This window comes from Uloborus diversus, chromosome 7 (assembly GCF_026930045.1).
Source record: "Uloborus diversus isolate 005 chromosome 7, Udiv.v.3.1, whole genome shotgun sequence".
Taxonomy (NCBI): domain Eukaryota; kingdom Metazoa; phylum Arthropoda; class Arachnida; order Araneae; family Uloboridae; genus Uloborus; species Uloborus diversus.
In genome coordinates, this window is record NC_072737.1 from 120,045,166 (window position 1) to 120,072,319 (window position 27,154).

General features: G+C 34.3%; 1 protein-coding gene across 3 annotated transcripts in view; it reads left to right on the forward strand.

The window, feature by feature from the left end:
- Positions 1 to 27,154, forward strand: part of LOC129226575 (neurocalcin homolog) — a 113,502-nt gene that overhangs the window by 29,214 nt on the left and 57,134 nt on the right. The window contains exon 1 of one of the 3 annotated variants that reach the window (XM_054861193.1): positions 5,743 to 6,030. The exons of the other annotated variants lie outside the window; for them this stretch is intronic. The gene's annotated coding sequence lies outside the window, so the exon portion shown is untranslated. Of the gene's footprint in view, positions 1 to 5,742; positions 6,031 to 27,154 lie in introns of those variants that run through there. 3 annotated transcript variants of the gene reach the window in all.

The window sequence follows — 27,154 nt, forward strand, 5'->3', positions numbered from 1 at the left end:
TTTTGTCAAGTTTTTAAACTTGAGTCAATTGTTGTGGCAGAATTATTTTTGATATCGTAACTGTACATTGTAAAACATTTGGAATTGGTGTCAGTCAAGCCCGTCATTTGGATAGGATTGAAGGGGGGGGGGGGGGGGGGCAATTGCCTCTTCATCCTTGCCTTGAAAAATAAATTCATGAAGTATTTTTGTTGTTTTCTGAAACATAATAGACATTGAGCACATAATAATACCTTTTACCGCCCTTTGGAAAATTTTGAGACGTCGGGTTTACTTTCAGTGGTTTGGGATTTCTTTCTTAAAAAAAAAAAAAAAATTATTTTCGTGATATTGCATTTGAAGTGAATTTGTAACCTCATTCAGATTTCGTTGGTGTGAATAAAAGAAATTTTAAAAAATAGATCAAATCCATGATATTGGGCTGGGTTTAACGGAAAACGGTCATTTTGTCCTGCACATGACGCCTCATATATTTCATTAAAACTAACAATTTTATGAGGTAACTCTTTTGCTTAAGAAATACACATACATTTGCAATTTGTTAAGTGTCAACAAAAAAAATGTCAACAAAATTTTGTTTACAAACAAATGTTGTTTACAAACAAATTTTGTTTAATCAAGCAGCAAACCAGTTTTATTGCTTTAAATTAAATACAGTCGAACCTGCATACATCGAACTTAAACATATAGAAATTTTCTATATATCGAAATACCAGCAAATTTCTATGTTCATTTCATAGAAAAATTGTTTCTATATATCGAAATTTTTTTCGAGACATTCGTAGATTCTTTTTTCCACTTTAGACTGTTTGTCTCATGAAAAATGAAGGTTAGGAGGAGAAAATTATGTTCACTGAAAGGTTGCTACGAAACTCATAAGGAATCTGGGGTTAAGGGCTGTGTAGATAGGTCGTTGTTTCGTTCTGGAGTTCTTAAATTAATTAAGTTTATTTCAAATCTTATTTGTAACCAGTAACACTAAAATCCATTTCAAGTTATCCCTTTTGTATGTTGATTATCATTCCTAGTCTTTTTAGCTTCAGTAAAAATCATTCAAGTTAAGTAGATTGATTTTTTACTTTTCTCTCGATTACATTGCCAAAACGAAAATCCCCTAATGTTGCGGATCAAGTTTAATTGCCGAAGAATGAAGATGTATGAAGGCGCAAAAATGTCATTTCTGTTATTTTTTTAATTACTAACTTTCATTTAATCCGATGCTCGCTTAAATTAGAAATAGGGTTTCATACACGAAAATTAACTTTAATTTTAATGTTTTACGAGATTTTTAGGATAAAATAAGATTGTTTCTATGTATCGAATTTTTTCCCGACAATTTGCTTCTTCGATATATGGAGGTCCGACTATATGAGGCATCACGTGCGGGACAAAATGACCGTTTTTCGTGAAATTCAGCACCAATATCATAGCTCAAAACCGAAAAAAAAAAAAAAGCGGGATTATCCAGTTTTAAAAACATAAAACTCAAATTCATAGTGCAAGGGAAAAATGATTTTCAATTTAAGATTTCTTCTTAGCGTGATGATGCTTTTTGTGATGATGTGCTTCTTAATTAAAGTATGTCATGATCCTGGGGTAATGAATCGACACTTGTCTTTAGTGTTTGAGCAGAATAATGAAGTGTCTGAAGACAATAGCAAATATTTGTCTTCATGGGAGATAGTGACGTGCAAATTAATCGATTACTCAGCCAGAAAAAAAAATGAAGATGCACTCGTAAGTAAAGAAGCAAAGGCATTTTTCTGTATGCGACTAATTTGACCAACGAGTTGTCTAACTTTTAAAGAAGGAAGTAAATGCACAAAACGTTTTTCTTCCTTTTATTCCTCCCCCTTCCTTTTTTTTTTTTTTTTTTTTTTGTCGATTTTTCAAAAGGGATTGCGATTTTTCGAAGTTCAAAAAGTTGAATTGAGTTTTCTCAAAATTTGTTAGAAAAAATTCTTTTCCCTTTATCTAGGCTAGGAGGAAAAAAAGACACCAAGAGAAAAAATGATAATGTCTTCTTCCCATAAGTGAGCGAGCAAAATTTCTTGCGGAATAACGGTTTTGTGGAGCATAATTACATTTCAAAAGTTTATTCTGTTCTTTCGAACGTAATTGTTGGAAACCTTTCGCGTTTTATAGGTAATTCTTTTTGGGATTTTCAGCCGGTAATCAAACCGTGTGCGAACTTTTATGCAGTTTTTAGCGGCGTACTAGTAATTTATTTCTCCTTGCTTTGCCTTGCTTGCGTTGCATCTTTCTTCTAACTCTTCTAATATACAGGGTGTTTCCGGGGCCTGATTACTAAATAGGCAGACTAAGCCGTGGTCTAGGGCCCCCTCTTATGTAAGGGGCTCCAAAGGGTAAAAATTGATTAAGTCATTGGCTAAAATTGTGACGTATCCAAAAGCTGAAAATGTAAAGTTTGAATACAGGGCCCCAAAAAAATATTTTCCCTTGGGCTCCCTGATATCTTAATCGTGCCCTGGCTGTTTATGGTGGAGGGGTAATCAACTTCTTAGAGTCTTTGGGTTTAACACATATAACTAATTCTAATATGGTAATTTGAAACCATATAAAGGCTATTTACGACCAAACTCACACCCCATCAGAGGTGCACAACCTGCGGCCCACGAGTGCATTTTTTCTTTTTTTGAAAAATGAAAGAATATATATATATATATATATATATTCTGATTTTCATTTCTTGGTTTAAAATGCTTTCTTTTCAAAAAAAAAAGTATATTTTTGTTTTTGATATTTATTAAAAAAAAAAAACCATTATGAAAGAGAGGGGGGGATGTGTATCGTAAAGACACGCCAGTTGTGAAACTTTTTTTTTTTTTTTTTTTTGCATTTGGAACTGTCACGCGTATCAAGTGAAGCCTTGGCCAAATAAACCAAGCAACCAATAAGTGAATTTGAGCAATTTGGATTACTCTTTAAAACTGATGATTTGACTTGAATCAAAGAAATCTTCAAAAAACCATCATTATTTAAAAACTTTAAAATACCTAAAATCCAAATGTATGCTTGCTTGAGTTCATCATTGAAACTAATTCCTTAAATTTATTAACAATACTAACTATATAATTAGCATTATTTTTCTTTGTTTTTTGCAACAATTAAAAAACAACTATATCACTTCCATCACGCTGAAAGGTTACGGATCAGAATTTCAAAGCCTTCGCATAAAAATTTCACTTCAAAAAAAGATTAGTACACGGACAGTTGGATTCTGTATAAAAGGGTTATCGTAAGAAATTTAATTCAAAATTTTCTTCTGTAGTTAGATCCATTTAAAATTAAAGCTGGAAAAAAGTCTTATCAATGGTCGACTGGAGATAATGAAAATAAGTGAAGAGTTATTTTGTAAGACCAGCAGAGCAGATATGTATGATAAGTATTGCATAAAGAATAAACATTTAAAAAATATATCAGCTTTTTTTTCCAATTGCAAATTCAACAATTAGAGTTTAACGATAACATGTTCGTTTTTTTTCTAAGTACTTTTGTATTTCTCTTGAAAATACGAAAAACATAATTAAGGAAAATAAAATAATCATAGAGATTTCTTGTAATAATAAATGTTTATTTATTGTGTTTTCTTTTAAATAGCGCTTGGTATTTTTCAGATTGCATATTTAGCTATCGGTTTACTGTATTTTTTTTTTTTTGGAATCCTGCGCATTTTCATTTACCAGGCATTGGTTTTGAGGATAGAATGAATTCTGCAACTTATGATTTCCACTATACTCAGGAATTGCCCTAGTAGTTTTGCAGCTCCAGGCGTTGTTACCCTACCCCCTCCCCCTGCTGAAATTAAAAAATCAAACTTCTTTTTACATTGCATACTGATGTTGCGCAGCGCGGCTAAAAATCTGTGGAACTGTCAGTAAATGTCACACTTTTTTAAAAACAAATTTGACCCCTTCCCCCCGTGCTACAAAGTATCACATTTCAGCCTTCTCCCTCCCCTTCCCTCTTAGCATGACACGTTGTTTTCCATAAACATATTGTTTAATGTGTTATGCCACAGATCTTTTTATCCCCTCCCTCCCCTTGTCACAAACTATCATAATTTTATGACTCCAAAAGTTAAAAAAGAAAAAGTCAAATGAACAAAGTAGAGATGTACCGAGTACTCGATAACTACTCGGTACTCGGCCTACTCGGCCAATATGCCGAGTACTCGGTACTCGGCCAAATTTTGATCAGATACTCGGCCAATACCGAGTAGTTGCAAAAAATTAAATATATTAAAATTTACAAAAAAGCTCAAGCATATATAATTTTCTGCAACCATTTGCAATTCAAATTCAAATTTTGAGAATAATGAAGCTTGAAATACTTCAATGGAATAAATCTTGGTTCGAATGTCTCGAAAGTTAATAAAACTTTTTTGTTAAAAATTGTGCAAACATGGAATTTTTTCTACAAACTAAAATTAGTTATAAGATATATAAAAATACCTTAGCTTTAAAAATAAAAGGAAATAAAACAACGTTAGAAGCACAGTGCAGGATCACTGCAGACACGTGTTTTGGCGTTATGGAACTTTTTCAGTTGCACTGTGTCAAAAGTCGATTTTAATTGAAATGAACTGTTCAATTAGCGTTGTTGAGTGCTTTCGAAAATTAATCTGAGAAAATGGTTTGATGTTCAGTGAATACGGTACTAGATGATTTTATACAGCATTATTAATGTTCAGAAAAACTTGTTAAATGGTTCAAGTTAAAAAAGCTCTCTGAGCTGAATGTTATTTGCTGCTGTTGTTAAATCTTCACTTCCTTTTGCCCCTTTCCCCTTTCCTCAATTTTTCCTAAAGTTTGATTTGTATACAGCAAGTTTCTCCAGTTTAGTTTGCGAAAAGGTGTCATGTCTGAATTAAGTTTTCTAAACCGACGTTGATGCATTGAGAAGAAATAAAAGGTGGAGAGAGTGAAGCCTTTTTAATTCTTGACGCAAAAATCCTAAGCCACATGGTAGCATTTTAAGTAAAGTATTGGATGAAGTCATGTTTCTTTCGTGTCGCCCATTCGTCGTAGTTGAATCACGTGACTTGGGATCTTTGCCTCAGCTTTTTCGAAGCTAATCATTGGACTTAATCCCTCCAAGTACTAATTCTTGGTCTAACTAATTCCTGGCTTAATGGTTTCAATTCTTGCAAGGAAACCATACGATAGTGTAACAATGAGGAAAGAAAAAAAAAAAAAAAAACTAAACAAGTAGCAATTGAAAGAGTATTGTAAAACATGTTTTTGGACGTAGAAATTGTTTGCCCTCGTCTCCCCGTTGGTGAAATATGAGGTCTTGAAGTCTGTCAAGCACAACGTAACCCACATGGCTCAAAGTTGCCCAGTTATTGATTTGAAGACACGATAAATCCTCTTAATTGCATTGGGATTTCATATTATTTCTTCATAATTGTATGTTTTCGTTCCCTCCGCTTTCCTTCAAAAAAAAAAAAAAAAAATCATTTTTTTTTTCTCTTTTTATTTTTATGGTTCGTGCTTGCAGTGGCTTGTGGATTTCTACTTAGCATTCTGCCTTTATAGAACTGCATTTTAATTGTGACATCCTCTTCGAGTGGCATCGAATTTCTGGATACTCTGACCTTTCCAGAGAAAACCACCGCTCTTGAAGAAGGGGGGGGGGGGGCGAGAAAAATCTGTGCGGGACTAGCGTCAATGTTTGTCCTCAATCTTGTCGAGAGTCATCTGGTCGGGGGGGGGGGAGGAAGTAAAGAAGTGCTTTTTGAAATGTAAAGAAACTGCTCCAATCGATACTATTTGATCAGATTACGCTTGGGGAGAGGGGGAGCGGTTGGAGGCGAGTATGCGCCCCACTCTTTTTGGGGGCGCTAATGCGCCGGAAGTGAATGGGGCGCGCTGTTTGGGAAGCCGTCCGCAGTCGACGTCGCAGTGGCCACGATCGATGTTGCCGGGGCTTCTCCACTGCTCGCCGATCGTGGGGACGGGATGCCCCGGCACTGCGCTCCGAAAGCCGAACGCGGAGATGTGCATGGTAAGTGCTGATGTCCCCCCCATCTTGCACCTGCAGTGGGGTGGAAAATGCCTTGTATGCGATTGGTGCGTGGGGGAGTCTGTTTTGTTTGTGAGGGATTGGTTCCGGTTGTATGACATGGAATTCCGGTATGTTTATGCTTGAAAACCGGCATTCCGGTTTGCCTAGTGAGTTTTAGTAATTTTCATGTATGTCGGATTAATAGTTATACATCTACCATTTTTCCTGTTTTTTTGAGATATTAATATTTTACGCTGAAAAACATGTGAAAGGTTCTTTTTAATACATTTTTGATCAGTTTGACAATCTGTATTTTATGTAAAAAATAATTATACACCGCTAAAATGCGTGAATTGCACAAAAAAAAAAAAAAAAAAAAAAAAAAATGCAGATACGTGTTTCGGGACTTCGTGTGAATTTTAGCGTTGTATAATTGCCCCTTCCTTTTCAGCAGGGCTGTGGAGTCGGAAAGAAAATGGTCGACTCCGACTTCTTGATTTTAATACGCCCGACTCCGGATTATTTTTCTTTTATTGTATTTTTAAAATCCCCCCCCCCGTTCAGGTGAAGGGGGGAAAACCTCAAAACAGAGATTGAAATATCAATTGAGGTAGTGAGAAGCAAAGGGATGCAAGTGGCAAAATTAAAAATTTGGACATAACCAGTGCAAATGGTAGGGGAACCTCTCCTTTGTCTTGGGGCAAGAGATGGTACTAGTAACCAGGGCTGCGGAGTCGGAAGGAAAATTTCCGACTCCGACCCCGACTCCGACTCCTGGATTTTTAAACGCCCGACTCCGATTCCGACTCCGGATTTTTTTTTTAAAAATTTAATTGTATTTTTTCAACTCCCTCTCCCTTCAGGGGAAGGGGGAAAACCTCTAAGCAAAGATTGAAATATTAATTCCTTTTTATAAAATTTTTTTGTTTTTTATTGTGAACCCAAGACGCATACTACGTTAGAATTTCAATTTAAAAATCACATTTTCCAATAGTTACGAGTTGAAAAGTGAGATGACTTAAAAATCCCTTTAAAAAATTTGAAAAGAATTATCTGTAATTTGCCCCCCTTTAATGTTTAACAAATAGATATTGATCAAATCGTGTGCTTTCAATTTTTGAAAACTGTAGTTTGAGAGAAAAAAAGCTTTTTTTCTAAATCCAAGTTCTTGAGAGGGGGTGGTTTGTCCCGGGTGACACCCATCTGGTAGATGACACCCAAAGTTAATTTCAGAGTTTATAAAAAATATAAGCATTTTAATTCTGAAAATTTTCGTGAATATATTTTAAATTATATTTTATCAATAAAATTTCAACGAAAATAGGGCACATATACGTCAGGAGCTAATTTTACGCGAAATGCGGCGGTATACAAATTTGTACGAATAGCTTTTACTATACCTATATTTCCACTTCGCTAAATTTTTAATTTAAACTTTATTGGCTGCATTAGAATTAACCTTAATATGAAGATTTTAAGATTAACTGCAATTATTGAGTGTTGTAATCAAGAAATCATTTACACTTATTTTGTTCCATACTTTTTAGTGAGAACCAAGCTTATAGAAAGTCTTAATAAAGAAAAAAACATTAGAATATTTCATCGAATCTTTTGGATTCGTGCTTTCGCACTAGAACTTCTTTGAATTTGTCGATCACCCTTAAACGTTTCAATCTTAGCTACGGCCCTCGACTTACTAATTTGTTACGTTTCTTTTACTATTTTATAACTGAGATCGAACAAAACACTATATTTCTATTTTTATTTGAAAGTGATTACTTGAAAATGTTAGGCAACAAAACCGTTTGCTGACAATTGCTATTAGTTCCGTTAAAAAGCAAGCAAAATAGGGGACGGCTACAGAAAGTTCGGTAAGCACACAAGCTGGCTGATTGCCATAATGGCAGTTATTTTCTCATTAGTATCTTTTTATACATGAAATCTAACCAATTGGTAGTCAGTTTTTAAAAAATGTAAGGAGAGTCAGTGAAAAGGAAAGAAAAAAAGAAGGTCGGAGTCGGCATGTTTTCTAACGACTCCGACTCCAACTCCTTTACCCCAAAATCAGTCCGACTCCGACTCTTCGACTCCGACTCCGACTCCACAGCCCTGCTAGTAACCTTGGTAGGTGCTGCTGTATAGCATGATTTAGAAAAAGAAAATCAATGAAAGTCTACCTAGGATCTGATCTTTAACCGCGTTTTACTCAAAACTTAAAATAGTCCACTTGCTTTGCATCCCTTTGCTTCTCACTGCCTCAATTCCTTTTCATGGAAATTTCTCATTTTGTATTTTATTGTAAGCATAAGATGCATACAACGTTAGAAATTCAATTTAAAAATCAAATTTTCCAATAGTTACGAGTTTAAAGTGAGATGATTTAACAATAACATTTTTCTTTTTCAAAAATTTAAAAAGATTACTTGTAATCCCCCCCCCCCCCTTTATTGTTTAACAAATACATATTGATTAAATCGTGTGCTTTCAATTTTTGAAAGCTGCAACTTGAAAGAAAAAAAGCTTTTTTTCTTAGTCTAAGTTCTTAAGAGGGGGTGGTTTGCCCCGGGTGACACCCCAAGTTAATTTCAGAGTTTATAAAAGGTATAAATACTTTTAATTCTGAAAATTTTCCCGAATATGTTTTAAATTATATCTCATCAATTAAATTTCAACGAAAGTAGGGCACTACATTGCGGGGAGAGGCCAGGTACATATACGTCAGGAGCAATTTTTACACAAAATGCGGTGGTATACAGCTTTGCACGAATAGCTTTTACTATACCTATATTTCTTCTTCGCTAAATTTTTAATTTAAATTTTATTGGCTGCTTTAGAATTAACCTTAATATGAAGATTTTAAAACTAACTGTAGTTAGTGAGTGTTGTAACCAAGCAATCATTTAGACTTAATTTGTTCCACCCTTTTTAGTTTTAACCAAGCTTATAGAAATAGTATTAATTAAAAAAAAAAAAAAAACATAGCCAGAACTTATTTGAGTTTGTCGAACACTCTCAGAAGTTTCCCCCTGAGCTACGGGCCTCGGCTTACTAAATTGTTACATTCCTTTTACTGTTTTATAACTGAGATAGAACAAAATACAGTGAAACCCCTCCTAACGGACACCCCTTTAATGCGGACACCCCTCTTATGCGGACAGTTTTTAATTCCCCGGCAGAGAGACATTAAACCTAATGTATAAGGAACCTCTCTCGTACGGACACCCTCAAATACGGACACGGACACCCTTTTCGAAGTCATTTACATTGATATATCCTTTTTTGCGGACAGTATTTAAAACTTGAGAATTAAATAGCTACTCCATTGAAAGGCTTCATTTAATGCAAAGTCGACCAGCTTATACGGAGATAAAAAAAAATATTTCTTTGCAATTTTACTTTGCATCTACTGCGTAGCAAAAAAATTTCAGCTTGACACCGAAATGCATTTTTCATTCCAAAAAACATCATCAAATCGTCAAAAATAAAAGAAAAGAAAAGAGAAAATGATTATTCTGCAAGTTTCTGTCTGTATACCCCCACCCTCCCCCGTTGCCTTGTTCCTTTTCAGATGACTAACAAGCAGGCGTGTTGTGTCTAAGTGGAGCCGAGTTGACGCGCCATCTAACAAAAATATTTTATAGAGAGTAAAAGTAAAGCCAATGCAATATCATAAAGTAAACTTAAGGGTAAAAGCATTCAGTTGTTTCATCGTTCTCATTGAAATGGCTCTGAATACTCATCGTCAGCGTCGTACTCTTTCTCTTAAAGAAAAAATTGAAGTTATAGATTTCGCAGAAAAAAATAAAATTGGAATACGGAACATTGCTGAAAAGTTTTGTGTGGGACGCACACAAATTTGCTGTATATTAAAAGGAAAAGAGAAGTTTAAGAAAGAATGGTTCATAAATGGAAACCAAGAGAAGAAAAAAGATTTTCCTAAAAGTAATGCCCTTGCAGTGGATGAAATTGTGTTTAAATGGTTTGTGTCCGCAAGAAGCAAAAATATTCCGATTTCTGGCCCTATTTTACAAGAAAAGGCGAAAGAAGCAGCTACTGAAATGGGTATAGAAAATTTCAAAGCTTCCAATGGATGGTTAGATCGTTTTCGAACGAGACATGATATCGTTTTTAAAAAAAATATGTGGTGAATCCATGGATGTGGATGCTGACGTTTGCGAGAAATGGTTTGAGAAAGTGCCTAGTTCGATTGAAAATTACGAGACATGTGACATTTATAACATTGATGAGACCGGTTTGTTTTATAGAGCTCTGCCAGATAAAACCTTAACTTTACGGAAAGAAAACTGCTCTGGTGGCAAAATCTCCAAAGAACGCTTAACAGTTTTGTTGGGTGCCAGCATGGATGGTACAAAATTAAAACCAGTTGTCATCGGAAAAGCAGCCAGACCTCGGTGTTTTAAAGGACTGGATATAAAAAAAATTACCTGTAGACTGGTATTCAAATAGAAGAGCGTGGATGACAACCAGTGTCATATCTGATTGGCTTGTAACTTTTGATAAGAAGTTGGGGAGAGAAAAAAGGCATATTGTTATTTTTATGGACAACGCGCCCTCCCATCCCAAAGACTTTCACTTGAAAAATATAGAAATAGTCTTCTTGCCAGCAAACACAACATCGAAATGCCAACCTATGGATGCTGGGATAATTCAAGCATTTAAAATTCAATACAGACAACTAGTTATGAAGCATTTAATCAATAAAATGGAAGAAACTAAAACAAGTAGCGAATTGTCCAAAACAATTGATGTGTTAGATGCAATCAGCTGGGTTAAGCACGCATGGAAGGAAGTTAAAAAAGAAACAATAGTAAGTTGCTTTAATCGCGTTGGATTCAAAAAAGGATCTGCCACAGAGGAAATTGACAACGAAGTTGATTGTGACAATGATGGATCCGATTTGCAGTCGTTAATGCAACAAGCAGGGTTCACAAATGTGACCGCTGAAGACTATGCTCCCATCGACGACCAAGTTTTCACTGAAGAAAGCGAAACAGAAATTGCAAGCATAGTGCGCGAAATTAACGAAGATCATACAGTTGAGGATGACGATGAAGATGAACTGTCCGTAAAAGAAGACGTTAAAACAATTAAAAATATTAACGAAGCTTTAAGCGTATTAGATGGACTCAGGGAATTTTCAATTAAACACAACGATCCTAAAGGACTAGACTTGGTACAAGAACTTAAGATACATTTCGAAAATGAAAGACTTTCATCGATCAAAACATATCAACAGACATCAATCGAACAATTTTTTAAAAGTACAAATTAGGTATGTAATTTTTATGCGAACCTGTTATTTAAATCTCTTTGAGTGTGCAAAACTGTAATATTTGAATTTAACCTGATAAAATAATTGTTTATTATGTATATGTTGGTAAAAACTAGTAAATTAAAAAAAATCTATGCATATGAAAGAGTAGAATTCACACATATTTCATTTAAGATTTCAAAAAACATAAACAAATAACTAAAGTTAATTAAATTAAAAAAACCTCTGTAAAGCGGACACCCCTCTCTTACGGACAAAAAAGTTTGTCCCGTTAGTGTCCGTAATAGAGGGGTTTCACTGTAATATATTTCTGTTTTTATTTAAAAGTGATCCGCTTGAAAATGTTATAGCAACTGTCAGCAAACGATTTTGTTGCCTTAGTTAAGTTAAAGCTAACAAATTAGGGGACGGCTACAGAAAGTTCGGTAACCACTCAAGTCAGCTGATTGCCATAATGGCAGCTATTTTCTCATTAGTAGCTTTTTGTGCATGTAATTGAAACAATTGGTAGTCAGTTTAAAAAAAAAATGCAAGGACAGTCAGTTAAAATTAAAGAAATACAGAAGGTCGTAGTCGGCATGTTTTCTAACAACTCCGACTCCTTTACCCCAAAATCCGCCCGACTCCGACTCCACAGCCCTGTTTTTCAGTACCAAATTATTTATTTATTTCTTAGTCTAATTTTGTGTTTTTCTTCTACCCTTATATCACCCCTGTACTATACATACATACAAAATTATTATTTTACAAAAAATCATATTGCAGGTTATTTTATTTCATGAACCCACAATATCATTCCTGTATAATCGAAGAGTTTGAAATTGCAACTGCAGTAAATTATGTTTCTCAAAACACAGACTACTTCAATTTTATCAGTCTGCAACCTACATTTTTGGAAAAAGAAAAATAATTTTCACGTCTCTCATTTCAGCGTGTTGTATATTTTATTGTGTTTCTAATAGTGGTAGATTATTATTAAATAGACACACTTTTTTTTTGGCAATACTTGGGGGCTCCACACCCTGCTCGTTGATGCTCCCCCCCCCCCCCGAAGATTGCTTCGCAATTTTATTTGATTCAAGGATTTAAATCGTTTATTGGAAAGAATCAGATTAAAAAAATAGGCGTTACGAGTTCCGTTTCAAACAAAAGGAAAATCTCCCTCTCCCTCCCATCGAAAATAGAATCTAAGTAAAGAACTTAGATTTAGAATACAATTACGCTCCCACCTAAGACTAAAATAACTTGATAGAAATATGCATAATCGAGATATTAAAAAAATAACAAAGAAAAAAAGAAAGAAAATGCTTTGAAGAGCATCCCTTTTCCTTGTTCCGAAGTAACTTGCACCAACTCGCGCAGCTGTAGGTGTTAAGCGGCTCCTGAGGATTGCAAAGCGGCAGTGTTGTACGTTTGAAAAGTCACTTTCAAATTCGTGGTCTCTAGTAATATAACAACCCTCTTGTAAAAATTTCCCGCCAAGAAAACCTTTAACTTTTCCGCACAAAAAAGGCCTTCATCCTAAACCCCAAAACCCTCAGCCTTAAAAAGTTATGATATCTAGTTTGCCTGCCAAGTATCTCTGCCAATCTATCATCCTCCTTCTTCCACTCTTTCATCTCACTTACTTCCATTAGAACCTCCTCCCACCTTCAACTCCTCAGAAATATGGATAGATCCTTTAAATTGTTTATCTTGTTTGGCGGGAAACGTTTTGCTCACCAAGCAACCACTTCACTTTGATAAGTCCCCGATAACTGATTTTTTGATCTACAGTACTTACTGATTTCGAAGTCTACAATACTAGTTGAAACCTAATTTTTTGATCTACGCTACTTAGGCGCGTAAATGAGTGACCAGACCAGTTTCGCTCGAAAAAATATCTCCTCCCTTTATACGTTTTTTGTATCCTAGCTTGATTTTTTTCAGTTTCTATTTTAATGATTTGTTCAAGTATGTGTGTATTTTTTACCATGTTTTTATTAACTTGGTTTGGTTCTTGTCTGTTTGGGGGGAATCTTGCAACTCAATTTTCGACCACTTTCTGTTATCCGATAAAAGAACCCGATAATCGGGTTCTTTTAAAATTTTGTATGTAACCTCAGACCCAATCACAATGCAGTGTTCTGTGATCAAATTAATTAATTAATTAACCATTAACTACTAGTTTATTCCAATTGTAATTTGCATTTTTGAATAAATCCTCGATTATGAGGCCGAAAAAATGCCAAATGTGTAATTAAGGAAAAATGATCATTTTACATCAGAGGGGGGGGGGGGGTGATATTTTTATTTATTCAAGGGGCTTCCTCTAAATTCTTAGCTTCTTCGCCTTGCGGATACGGCTAGTAATAGATAACGGGGCTTAGTAAAGAGACATAAGGTTTTTATCACGAGTAACTTGTACGTTGTGAAACATAATTTAGTTTGGGAAACCTTTAACACTTAAATGGTTCTAATTAAATTAGTACACAACTAAATCCTAGAAAGGGACAAAGATTAATTTTTAGTGCCAATTGCTTAAATTTTTCGGCTCGTATATAGTTTTTTTTTTCTTTTAGTACGCAGCATTTATATGAAAAAAATAATTCATGAAATAAGAAAGTTTGAAGGTACGATGTTTTTAAAATGAACTAAAAAGTATAAAATAATTCCTCTAAGCTTCAAAAAGATTTAAAGCCCCATATAGTTTTAGAATTTCTTCAGATTGTCTGGAAAATTTGATTGTGAATTTTTAATGGCTGTCAAAATACTTGTGAGCTTTAAAAGGAAAAATATGGGGCGTACGCACCAGACAATGGATGCATTTGTGATTTAATTAACAATTTTATCGCTCTGCAAATAGTATGAACTAAGGTGTAAGTTTTCTCATTGATAACTTTTCTTTACACTTATATTATTATGTATGCCCCCCAAGTTTTTCCTTTTAAAGCTCACAAGTATTTTGATAGCTGTTAAAAGTTTACAATCACAAATTTTTCAGACTATCTGTAAGAAATTCTAAAACTGTATGGGGTTTTAATTAAATTATTTTATACGTTTCAGTTCATCGTAAAAACATGATACCTTAAAACCTTTTTTATTTCATTAATTGTTTGAAATAATGAGCAATCCTTTTTTAGTTTTCGCTTTCATTTTTTGCATATAATTAGGGTTGCCATTGGCGACTAAAAAGGCGACTTTTGCGACTATTTCTTACCTTAGGCGACTTTTTTGGCAAAAAACAGGCCATAAACGACTATTTTAAAAAAAACGGCGACTATTTTTTCATCTTTTATGAAATTCACTGAAAAAGAAATAGGAAGAACGATTTTGAGCCAATCAGTTGCATTCCAACACACTATGGAGATTGCATCATACAGTTTTCAGCCAATAGCATTTCGCCGCGCGGCGAACGTGTCGATCTACTGAGGTCGAATTCAAATGCAAAATTTTCGTTTTCTGTAATAAAATTGCATTATTAATAATGATCTCCAGTGCTTTGACTTATGATATCCTAATATGTACGGCAAAAAACTAAAGCCGTTCTTGTTTGTTAACATTCTAGCGTTGAACACGTGCTTCGCCGAAAATTGCATGCCGTGTTCGAAATTGAAATCTTTTAGCATCCGGTTAGTGTTTGAACTATTTTAAAAGGTCTTAGATATTTTAAATTATGCAATCTTAGGGCAATTTATTTTGGTTTTTATTTCAATAATTTCTTAATTTTTTTTAAAACTTTGCTCTTAAGTTGTTATTAGTTAACGTATTTTCGTAAAAATACGAAAATTAAAACTAGCAAACTTCCTTACTTTTAAATTTATGTCAAAAATAAATATTTTCAAAGCTACTTGAACTGAATTTTCCTGTTTTTAAGTTCACATAGAAATGAAAATATAGAGAACAAACACTCAAGCGTTGAACACGTGCTTCGCCGAAAATGTCTTGCCGCGCTCGAAATTTTGATCTTTTAGCATCCAGTTAGTGTTTTAATATTTTTAAATGGTCTTAGATGTTTTAACTTATGCCATCTTAAAGCGATTTATTTTGATTTTTATTTCAATAATTTCTAATTTTTTTAAAGCTTTGTTCTTAAGTTGTTATTAGTTACGTATTTTCGGACAAAAACGAAATTTCAAACTAGCAAACTTGTTTATCTTCAAATTTATTCCCAAAATAAATATTTTCAAAGCTACTCTAATTTAATTTTCTTTTTTTTTTTTTTTTTTTTTTTTTAAGTTCACATAGAAATGAACGTAACTAAAAATTGAACTCTAGGAGAAATTCATATGAAAATGAAAATTTGACTCCTTTAGCTGGAAACTGCTTCAAGTGATCACTAATAGCACTAAAATATAAAATGTAAAAAAATGAAATGAAAATTGATTTAACAATTAACAACTCATAAATTTACTTGAATGTTCATGTATTGGTTTGCAATAATTAAGTTTAGCTTATTAGGTAATTTAAAATATGTTTTCACAAGTAGAAGTCTGATAACATTACATCAGCATCTGCTAAAAAAAAACCTGTCACTACAGGAACATAAACTGGGTCCTTGCCCTAAAAGTTAGGCTAAGAAGTAGAACTGGCCCTGCCATTATTTAAGAATTTTTTAAGATGTTTTGCTTGACGTTGTCATAGTGCCATGTTCACATGTGCCCCCCCCCCTCTCCTATACTAGTTTGTTGTTTACTTGGCTTATTTCAGAAGCCATTTTACCTATTACATTAATTACTTTCCCTATGCAGCTATTGCTTAATTATTACATTTAAATAGTAGTATGAAAAAACTGTCTCATTTTAGTTCACAGTTCTTAATTTTTAAAAACGACTAAACTTTGAAATACACAAATCAACGATCAGCATTGAAAAAAAAAATCAACATTTAAATGTATTGACAATTTAAAATTTAAAATGCATGGGAAAGTGTCAATACTGTGTCCCAACTTAAATACTTTGAAGACTCATGAATATGTTTTACAAGTTCAAACTCAATTTATAATTCCTTTGTCTTGACTTAAAAAAAAAGATCTTCATTAAATTCTATTATTATTAGTACCATTAAAAAATGCTGAATGAACCAAGTTAATCTTGAAAAAAAAAAATATTATGTTTGGGAAAATAAGTTTTTATTTTCTTGTAGTTACTATAGGTAGTCATCTTTTGATTGTGTGACACAATGTATTTTTTGAATTTGTAAGTATTTAAAAAAAAAAAATTTAAATACCAACTTCATTACTATTCTGAGAGTTGCTTTTTCGAAGTAGTAGTTCCAGTAAAAAATGTTGAATGATGTTGAAACACATGTTAGATCTGAGAAATTAAGTTTTGATTTTTTTCTTTTTTTGCATTTACTATAAATAGCTATGTTTTAAGATTTTCTGTTGTGTGATTTTGTTACACTAAGTATTTTTTGAGTTAGTAAATAGTTAAAAGAAATTGGAAAAAGCAACTAAATGGGTAAAAAATGCAACTTAATCATTGTGCTGAGGAGACTATTTAGGCGACTTTTTTTTTACAAATTAGGCTACTAAAGCAACTATTTTGAAGCAAAATTTGGATGGCAACCCTAATATATTGTTATAGTTTCCAGCTAAATTTTAAATGTATAACAGTGTTACTGACTTTTTAAAGCTATAGCAAGTACTAAAGTGTGTCCCAAAAGTTTAGAGACAGCAAGGTTTTTATGTTTTACAAGTTAAAAAGAGAAGTAACGAATTCAAATTATTTAAGAATCATAAAAAATATCAGTACAACATTAATGCTTGATTAAAAAAAAAAAAAAATACACAATCACAGATTTTGTGATAAAAATTTTAAACTAAAAGTTTACTGTCCCAAAAGTTTATAGACAAATCATTATTTTCCTTTAATGTTCAAAATTTTAAGCCATTTTTACTTCCTTTTACGAAAGAGAAGTATTGTATTCGCGAAAACATTTTCACTCAAAAACCAACCTCAATTTCCATTTTACTCACTCCCGAATGAATATTGAGTTTTTTTTCGACTCGACCACATGCGGATAAATGCCTAAGAACGTATAGACATGCGAAATATCCATAATGACGATTCCCGAGTTAATTACAACGAATTTTTTTCGTTACGTCTGTATGTGCGGATGTGCGTGTGTGTGTCACATAAATCAAGAACGGTAAGTCCTAGAAAGTTGAAATTTGGTACGTAGACTCTTAGTGGGGTCTAGTTGTGCACCTCCCCATTTGGTTGCATTCGGGTGTTTCTAATGGGGTCTTTTGCTCATTTTTTGGGGAGGGGGGGGAATCATTGTTAATTTCGATGTAAATTCAAGTGGTGTTATAATTTGGCGGACACTTGGCGATATATCGCCAGTCTTTTGGTCGCCAAGTTTTGTCGCCAACTTGGCGACAAATTTGGCGATTTTTTTTATTTTTTAAATCTGTTGCAATTTGGCCACTGTTGGTGATATTTAGAAAACAATTGAATCACATTAAACTTGTCAGTAATGGGGAAATAACATTAAATTGGAGTAAAATGAAGTCATAAGATGCACACATTAGCTCGTTTCTAATAACTTCAAAAACTCGATCAAGATCTTGAACTGTTGCAAACTGCCTCCTATTAGCGTATACATCTTGAGCTAATGTTCCCCAGAGATTCGCTATTGGGTTTAGTCCAGGACTGAAGGTTGGCCGGTCCATGAGAGTTACTTGGTTTTGTGTAAATTACATCTTGTAGAGTTAGACACGTGAATGGAGCAATTGTTTTGTTGGAATTATATTGTGTAATACATGAATTACGAGTCAAGATATCTAACATAATAAATGAACTACTGCACATTATGTATGTAAGAAATAATCGTCTTAATAACAAAATGCAGGATTAGAATGGCCAAACATTTTTTTTTTAAATGTGACAAGTTTTCTGAACGTAAAAAAAGTTTTTTTTTTTTTTTTGAATATTGCATTGTATAGAGTATTTTTAGTGCATATTTGCAATTTTTAAAATGATTTTTAATGCATATAATCTGGATTAAAATTATTACTTTTCAAAGTCACGTCGGCTGAACCCAAGGACGCTATGTCCTTAACATGGTGCTAACGAAGCTTAAGTTCTTAAAACGTTGTCAATAACGGAATGCACCAATGAGGTTGTTTCCGAAATTTTAAAAGATTGTTTTTTTAAGAGCATGTTTAAAAACATAGGATTTAACCATTTTTTAAATAATTTGACAAAGTTTAATATTTTTTAACATTTATTTTGACCGTTGCGTAGATTGAAATTCATTTTTTACGCTTCTGCACATGACATCACAAGTGGTGAAATGCCATTCACTGATGCCATTAGCGCACAGCGCAAATTATCATAACCTGGCAACACGGTTGACAGCAAAGCATAAACATTTAGCGCGGTAATGGAGTAGCGTGCCAAAGTACATCTCTTGTGACGTCATGAAGATCACGCCTTTTTCCCAAATCGAACATTTAAGAAAAAATTAAATAAAAAAATAACTGTTGAGAAAATAAAAGTTTTTTCTCGCTCCATGTTATTTTTTTGCTTATTCTATCAATTTCAGTGACTAAAAGCAGTACTTTCAACTGAAGGTAACAACCCCTTGAAAAGACAACTATGATTTTTGCAAAAGGGAACATTGAGACAAATCCTAGAAAAAAAAATTTTATTTCGTAGATTTATGCGCTCGAAATGCCACGTCATTATTTATTGCAAAGCCGTCCGAAGTGTAAAACGTAGATACTCCGAATTCATTTTAGCACATTAAAGCCCCTATTTCGATCACTGCCTTCCAACGTTGAAAATGTTCCAACGATGTTCACTTTGATGGCTATTATTTAGTTCCCGTTTCCGAGAATAAAAATTCTCCTGGAAATTCAATTTCCATAAAACCTTTTCCGATGACTTTATAACCAGGTTTTTTTCTCCTTTCCTCCCTCGCAATCTTTTAATATTCTGGATAAAGGTGTAAGAAATAACAAAATGGCTCTTCTGTAAATCATTTTACTTGTCGGAAGTGGAAATAATGACATGGTTCTTTCCAAAATAGTGGTAGAGTTGTAAAAATGTCAGAGCTCTGGGTTCGTAGTTATGTTTCTTTTATATCTCCCTGGCGCATATGATAAGAAATGTTTTTATGAATAATAAAGGATTTCGTGGTTTTTTATTTTTGAAACTATTTTGATTTTTACAGTAATTAATCGTAGAAATATCGTAAGAACATCTTGCTTTGAAAAGCTCTAAGTCTCAGAAATATGGAAATCTCAAAAATATGGTCTCTGGAAAAAAAAAAAAAAAACATGGAGCGGGAAAAATCTTTTATTTTCAAAATTTTTAATTTTTAATTAATTTTTTAAACTGTTCAATTTTTCAAATAAGGCGTTGTCTTTATGACGCCCTAAGTGATGAACTTTGGTGCGCTGAAAGTTTACGCTTACTGTCTATCGCGTTTCCAGGCTATGATAATTCGGAAGAGAATTAAATATTGCGCTATACGCTTACTGTCAACCATATTGTTGCCAGTACATGTGAGTAAAGAAGCGAATTAAATATTGCGCTGTGCGCTAATGGCAGCAGTGAATGGCAGTTTATTATTTGTAATGTCATGCGCAGAAGCGTAAAAAAGGAAATGGAGTCTGCGCACCGATTTAAATACTTTTTTAAAAATAGTAAACTTTGTCAAATTATTTAAAAAATGATCGAATCTTTTGATTTTAAGCATGCTCTTTGAGTAAAAAAAACTTTTAAAATTTTGGAAACGGCCCCATTAAAACAAAATAAAATTCCTCTCTCCCCGTAAAAAAAAATTCGAAAAAATAAAGGCCAAGCTTGATTTTCTTGATAAAAATTAACTTAAAATCCTTTTTTGATGTGAAATAACCCTGATTTGAGCTCGCCAGCAATCCTAACCTGAAATTTGACTGAAACTAGGGTCATTGATGTTGACGTGTACCCACGTTTTTGAGGAGCACTTCGTTTATAATGTTGATGCTACAGTAAATAGTTGAAGATACAAAGGCATTCATAGCAAGCGCATGCATCTCAGTCATTCGGTCAATAACATTAACTGCCGACCATTACATTTTACTTCCCCTCCCCCCAGCCAGCAAATGCAATTCAACTAGAGACACTTGACATATCAAACTTCAACAAGCATGTTTTAACGGGTTTCGGTACATTAAAAGAGTATCGGGAAAATGCGTGCATCATATGTTACATTTTGAAACGAAGTATTTGTTAATGAAACCGTAATTCACGTTGCATACCGACAAACGCGTCGAAACATCCTCCCAATCGAAAATGCATTCGAATTAAGGGGAGAATTCCTTATTCACTACGTGCTTGGGTGCTATCATATTATCGTTTATAGCAGGGCTTCGCAACCGGTGTGCCGCGGCACACTGGTGCGCCGCGACAAGGAACCCGGTGTGCCGCAGTATTTTCGTAGTTATATTAAACGAAAGAGCCTTGATGTATTTTATTTTAAAGTTACGACCGAATAGCGTTTGTAACGTTATCGTTCTGTAAATTATCAATTCACCCTGTCGATCATGTGCAATCAGACATACCCAACAAGGGGAGAGGCGGGCTTTGCTGCCCCACCTCATTAAAACTTCTTGTCACCCTATTATTTTCAGTTTCTGAAAACGGATTCTAATTTCCACGAAATCAACTAATTATGCAGAATTTTTTTCCAAATCTTTCGCAAATGGGAGTATTGCCTGGTGTCGCCCCCTCCTCCAATCGGGGATCGTGCCCTCCCGCCCAGAATTTTAGCCCCAGCTTTAGATTTGTTCTCCAGTTTTCCAGTTCCGATACTAATTTCATTCTATCGTAGTTTCTCAAAGCTCGATTCTGAGACTTAGTAAAATAGAAATTAAAAGAAAACAAAAAAATCAAACTGGAAAAAAAAAAAAAAAAAAAAATCTAGGACGAATGAATATTTTTGGTGTTTGCTAGTTGAACATTTCTGAGAGTAAAGTGAAGGGTGCAGCTGCCTTTACCTTTATCTGCTGCATACGTTTGGCCCCAACGATCATTTACATTTATTGCTTTTGGAGATTTTTTGTTGATCTATAAAAAGCAAATTAGCAAAAAAGAAAAAGATTTTTTTTTCAAAAGTATGTTCTCTATTGGCTTTATTATTATTATTATTAATAATATTATTATTATTATTTATTCGGCTTGTTTAGACACAAATTATTTACGCTCCATCCACCAGCAATGGCATTCTGGCTTGTCTTCATACTCATTTTGTTATTCGGATTGGCGCAAAACATCCGCTATAATTAGGAATGTGATATGGAAAAATTCTTGGTTAGAGAAATCTCATCAACTGCTAAGTCTGCGACTGAATGTACTGATACAGATGGACCTCCAAGTAAAAAAGCTAACTTTCTGAGTGGGCAGTACAGGGAGGGATACCTGGCGTTCGGTTTTTCGTGGATCGAAGATGTAAAATCATCAAGATCTGAGTGTCTCATTTGCAGGGAGAAACTTTCAAATGAAGCAATGGTCCCTAGCAAATTAAAACGTCACCTGTCTACTAAACATCCTTCCTACCTAGGAAAAACATCGGTTACTTCAAGAGATTGCAGGTAGGTAACTCGAAGCAAATTTCCTTCATGAAAGTCAGCGCAAAAGTTTGAGAGGGCTCAAGTAGCTATAATGTTGCACAGTTAATTGCCAAAACGAAAAATCCACACATTATCGGTGAAACGCTTATTTTACCAGCGTGCAAAGAAATTGTACGGGGAACGCTAAGACCCAGACCAGAGAAGGAGGTGATCCGAGTGCTACTTTCTGACGACACTAACACTATCAGGAGACGAACTGATGACATGTCAGGTGACATAGAAGCAACATTGGTGGAGAAATTAGGAGTAGCCGGCAAATTTGAATTTCAAGTTGATGAATCAACAGACATCGGAAGCTGTGCACATTTCAAGAACACTAACATTGAACAGTATCACTGGATTCGCGATCGATTCTCTTCATTTGCGGATGAATCATTTAAAGACCTTTTTTTGAAGGTGCGAGAAGAATTTATGGACCTCAAGAGAGACCGTACTCCTAAAAACTTACTCGTAAGAATAGCGAAGTGCCTTTGGACGAATTTTGGCTGTTGGTTAAAAATGAGTATCCCACCATCTCTGGTGCTGTTACTGATGTGCTACTACCATTTTCAACTACATATCTTTGCGAACTCAGCTTCTCAGTCCTCACACTTATAAATACCAGCAAGAGAAAGAGACCATCTCTAAAGATCATAAAGAGCTTCATATAGCTCTTTCCAACATAGAACTGAACATCAAACGTCTTTGTTCCTTAAGGCAGGGTCAAGTGTCTCATTAGTGTGAAAGATAAAAACATTTCTGTAAGACCATATTGCGAAATTAAGTTCAGTGCGCCCCGTTGATCTAGAAATTTCTTAAGTGTGCCGCAAAGTAAAAAAGGTTGAGAAGCACTGGTTTATAGTAAAATTTCCCCAGTGAAGATAGCCTACATTTTCATTACTGTCAGTTCCCTCTAAGAACATCTTTGATTGTAGATATGGAATGAAATGGTGGCGCACCCAAGAGGAGGGTCCAGGGGGTCCGAACCCCTCCCATCGCCCTTGAGTTTTATTTGATTGAATATAATCCAATGATCAAATCAAGTGTAGTTGTAAAATATATGTGGACAATTCTACAAATAACTGACATAAATTTTTAAAACAAAACATTGGGTATTTTGCAACATTCAACCCAAAAATTGCGTTGAATATTACAAAAAACTTTAAAAGATCCTTTCTCCTTGATTATTGTATTTTTAAGTTAAATTTAATGGCATAATATGGTATAATTGAATTCTTGAAGTACATTTTAGATGATTTAAAAAAAAAATTATCACAAGAGCATGGTAACTGACTGACATAATACGTTTTAGAATGTCAGTCAGTTACCGTGTTTTTAACAAATTTTAAAAATATCCAAACAGTATTTCGAGAATGCAATGAAACCATTCAATTCAGTTTAAAAAATACAATAATTCAGGAGAAAAGATCGTTTGCACTACGTATAATTTGCGTTGAACCTTACAAAATGCTTATTGTTTTGCTCTAAAAATGTCAGTCTGTATATTCTGTTACTACACTACTATAGTATATGTAGTGCGTAAAATAATTCCAAGCAAAGGTAACAATAATTTCAGATTTTATGAATGAATAAATAAATTTATTTTCGCTCTTTTTTCCCCTGCAAAATCGAACTGAATGAACATGTTCAACAATGATAATTTTACTGCGCTGTTTTAATTTTTAATTTTGAGAAAAGTAAATGCAGTCATTTTCGTGCTTTCTGGTACTTAAATGAAGTATTTGTTATTAATAAAGTAATTTAATTAATTATTGCGGAGCAATTCAATATTTTTTAAAAATGTTTTTTACTCCTGACTGTATCGATAAAATCAAAAGAATATGTTTGGATGCGTGTCGGAGCATGATATAAGATTAGTGGACCTTCGATCCTGAACCCCACCCTCCTTCAAAAATTCCTGTGTGCGCCACTGGAATGAAATTGGTAAAATTGCACATCTTTGAAACATTTATCAGGGCTCAAAAATTAACAGTGGTCTGCTAGTCGCGCAGCACAAAAACATCCATCGGACCAGTAGTCCAATCAATGAACACATTGTAGCGTGCATTGAATATGCGATAATTTTTGACTTCCGAATATTGTTAGAGGTAGTTAGTAAGTAAACATACTATACATATGAAAGTCCTCGACCCTGGGGGTGAGCTAAAGGTGGGAGGGAGGGGGAAGAAAATTTTGGGTTTTTCGAGAAAATGTCGGAAACGGTGGAGAAAATGCGTTTAAAATAAAAATTCAAGCTAAATAAAGTTACTATGAAACTGTTTCTACACATATTTGTCAAATTTCCAATAATTTTCTGGGTATATGTTATGAAAAATCGATGGTTTTTGGGAAAAATTCTCTCTTTTTGTCAAACATTTGCTCCTACTGCTTCCCAGCATCAGTATTCATGAAAAATGTCAACGACAAAGTTGTAGAGCTTTAAATTACCTTCAAATTGATATGCTGTTTTGTTATATTTTATTCAAATAATCAAAATTTACAGAATTTCAAACACGCACTTTCATGGCAAAAAATGGAACAATTGCCATTGACAAATTTCAAAATCGACTCCAGAGGATCGCGCACTTCCTCTTTCTTCAATGAATTCGACAATCCTTATGTACAGTAAAAAAGTATTTGTGGAATACTACAACACAAATGATGCTTAAGGTGTGTGTAGGGGGGGGGGGTCGTGAAATTGCGACTTTGTGACAAAGGGGAGGAAAAAAGTAAGAAGTGTGACATCAAGCATTTTTTAATACGAATATGTTTATGAAAAGTAGCTTGTAAAACGAACTTTGTGACAAGGGGGAGGGGGTATAGGGTTAAAAATGTTGAATAAAAAGTGTTACATTATTTATATGGACAGCCCTTTACCAAGGAATCGGACGAGGATTTGCAAAGTTACGTATATGCAGTATGAATTGGTGGACTGAGGCAGAAAGTCAGCACTATACATACTGTTTAAGGACATTGATAACGACATTGATTTAATTAAATTTGAATTTGTTGTTATTGAGGATACCTAGTTTACAAAACTGTTAGACAAAAAGAGACGACTGTATAAACCATATAAACATCAATGTCAGTTAGAAAATTGAAACGACGGTCAAACAAGAAGGTTTCTGTCCTACTTTCATTATAACAGTCAACTGACAAATCCGCTAATGATGAAGCTGCTGAAAAACGAGACAGATAACGCTCCGAGCTTTAGGTGATGTTGACGTTGATATTGCGATGACGGCTATCATCAGATGGCAAAATTCTTCGGTAGCTATCATTTGAGAGGAAGTCCTCCTGGTTGTCCTCTTGATAGCCAAATCCTCAACTGATCACAGCATTCTGCCAGAAATCTAAAATCATACAACATGTATCTAAGATATATATCAACGGTTCTTCTTCCCTGAATCCATTGAGGCTGCTGGGGTAATATCTATTTCTCATGGTATGGTGCTCCAGCCACAGAAAAGTCCCTCAATGAGTTCCGTTACAGATCATTTATCAAAGTAGCTGCAAACATCAAGACTGATCTCTAACTCTGCCATATCACCAAGTTAACCTGTAGCTAGGAACTTAATAATGAAATACCGGATTGGGGGTTTGGGAAAGGAGGAATGACTAACTCGCGCTGAAACTCGGAATCGGATGTTGCTCCTGACGGAATCTGGAAGATGATTTTGACAAGTGATCAGGAGGTCACTTGTAGAAAATCATCGTTAGACTACTCTGTCGCAAACTTGCATTGCAAGGGCAGTTGCAACAACGGAATCAAAATATTTATCCAGGACGAAGGGAACGGCGATGACATCAATACATTACAAATTTCTAAGAACAATTTTTCCACTGCTGGTGACATGACCCTTCCGCCTCAGAATAGAACCCAGATGTCACCTTAAAGATGATATTTTCATTTTCTAATTACTGCCAGCCCATATTCCATATAAACACTTTCAAAATATGATTAATAATAATGTAATAAAAACTATAATTACAAAAAGGTGCTGCCTGTCAGCTACATTTACCTAATTTCTATTATTAAAGGAATCAGACGGAAATTATTAAAATTGTTCTATTATTAAAATTGTCATTATCCTGCTATAGCGTCACATATTCATTTCAATAAGAGTAACGAAATTGAGTACATGCTAGAACTTCATAGTTTTTTTATTGCTTGTCAGCTGGGTGTTGCTGTGATTGGGCATAGGCTTCGTATTTCTTTGGTATCAGGTTTGAATCTGCAGTTCAAGTGTTCAGCCGGTGGATTTTCAAGACACAGAAAACCGTCAAGATCCCTGTCACATGATTGCTGCATAAGATCCCTTGAGCGCCTGCTTAGCACAAACACTTTGAGACAAAAAGAACGAGATAATTTTTTTTTCCGGAAAGTATTGGTTTTCAAGAACGCGTACCTAAAATAACACTGAAAATGTGACATATGTGTATGAAAACAATTTCACAATAAATTTAGTTAACTTTTACTTTTATCCGGAGCACATTTTTCCTGCCGTTTCCGAGATATAATCGAAAACTACAAAATTTGGCTCCTCCTTCCCACCTTTAACTCCCCCCCCCCCCTTCCACACTGTCAAAAATGAAACGCTCAATTTTGACGATTCTGCAATCCTCGAGCACTATTTCGTTATTTTTGACGATCCTTTCGTCACCAAATCACGTGATGTTTGACGAAACCAGAAATCTCAAATTTTTGACGAAATATTTTCCTCCTGATTTCGTCACATTGCAGTGCATTCTGGGAGTTTTCATTTCACTCTTGTACTCGCTCGTTAAATTATCCGATTATTCTACGGCAAGTATCCTATAGGATTCATTAAAAAGGTTAGTATTTATTGAAATTAGTATGTGCAATGTGCCTTATTTTGTTTATTATTACATTTTTGTTTAGTGTTGTGTTTATTGTTGTATTTAAAACGCATTAAAATTGAAAAACAAATGGTTCGATTAGTTTTAGAACTATGTGTGTTTTTTAAACTAACTTTCAGTCACCTCCACGTTAGGCTTAGCTAGCATTATATTTTATTTGCAAAAGAAAACGTTGGTTTGTTGACATTTGTTTCCAAAAACGTACTTCCCTTAACGATAAATAAATGACAAATATGACCAAAGAATTTGTACGAATTTAAACTTACATAAAAAGTTCCACCGTAACTAAACTAACGCAGATGATGAAAACACCGCCTTTATATGAATGGAGGGGAATAGAACTTTGAAACTTTTAATTTCAACGC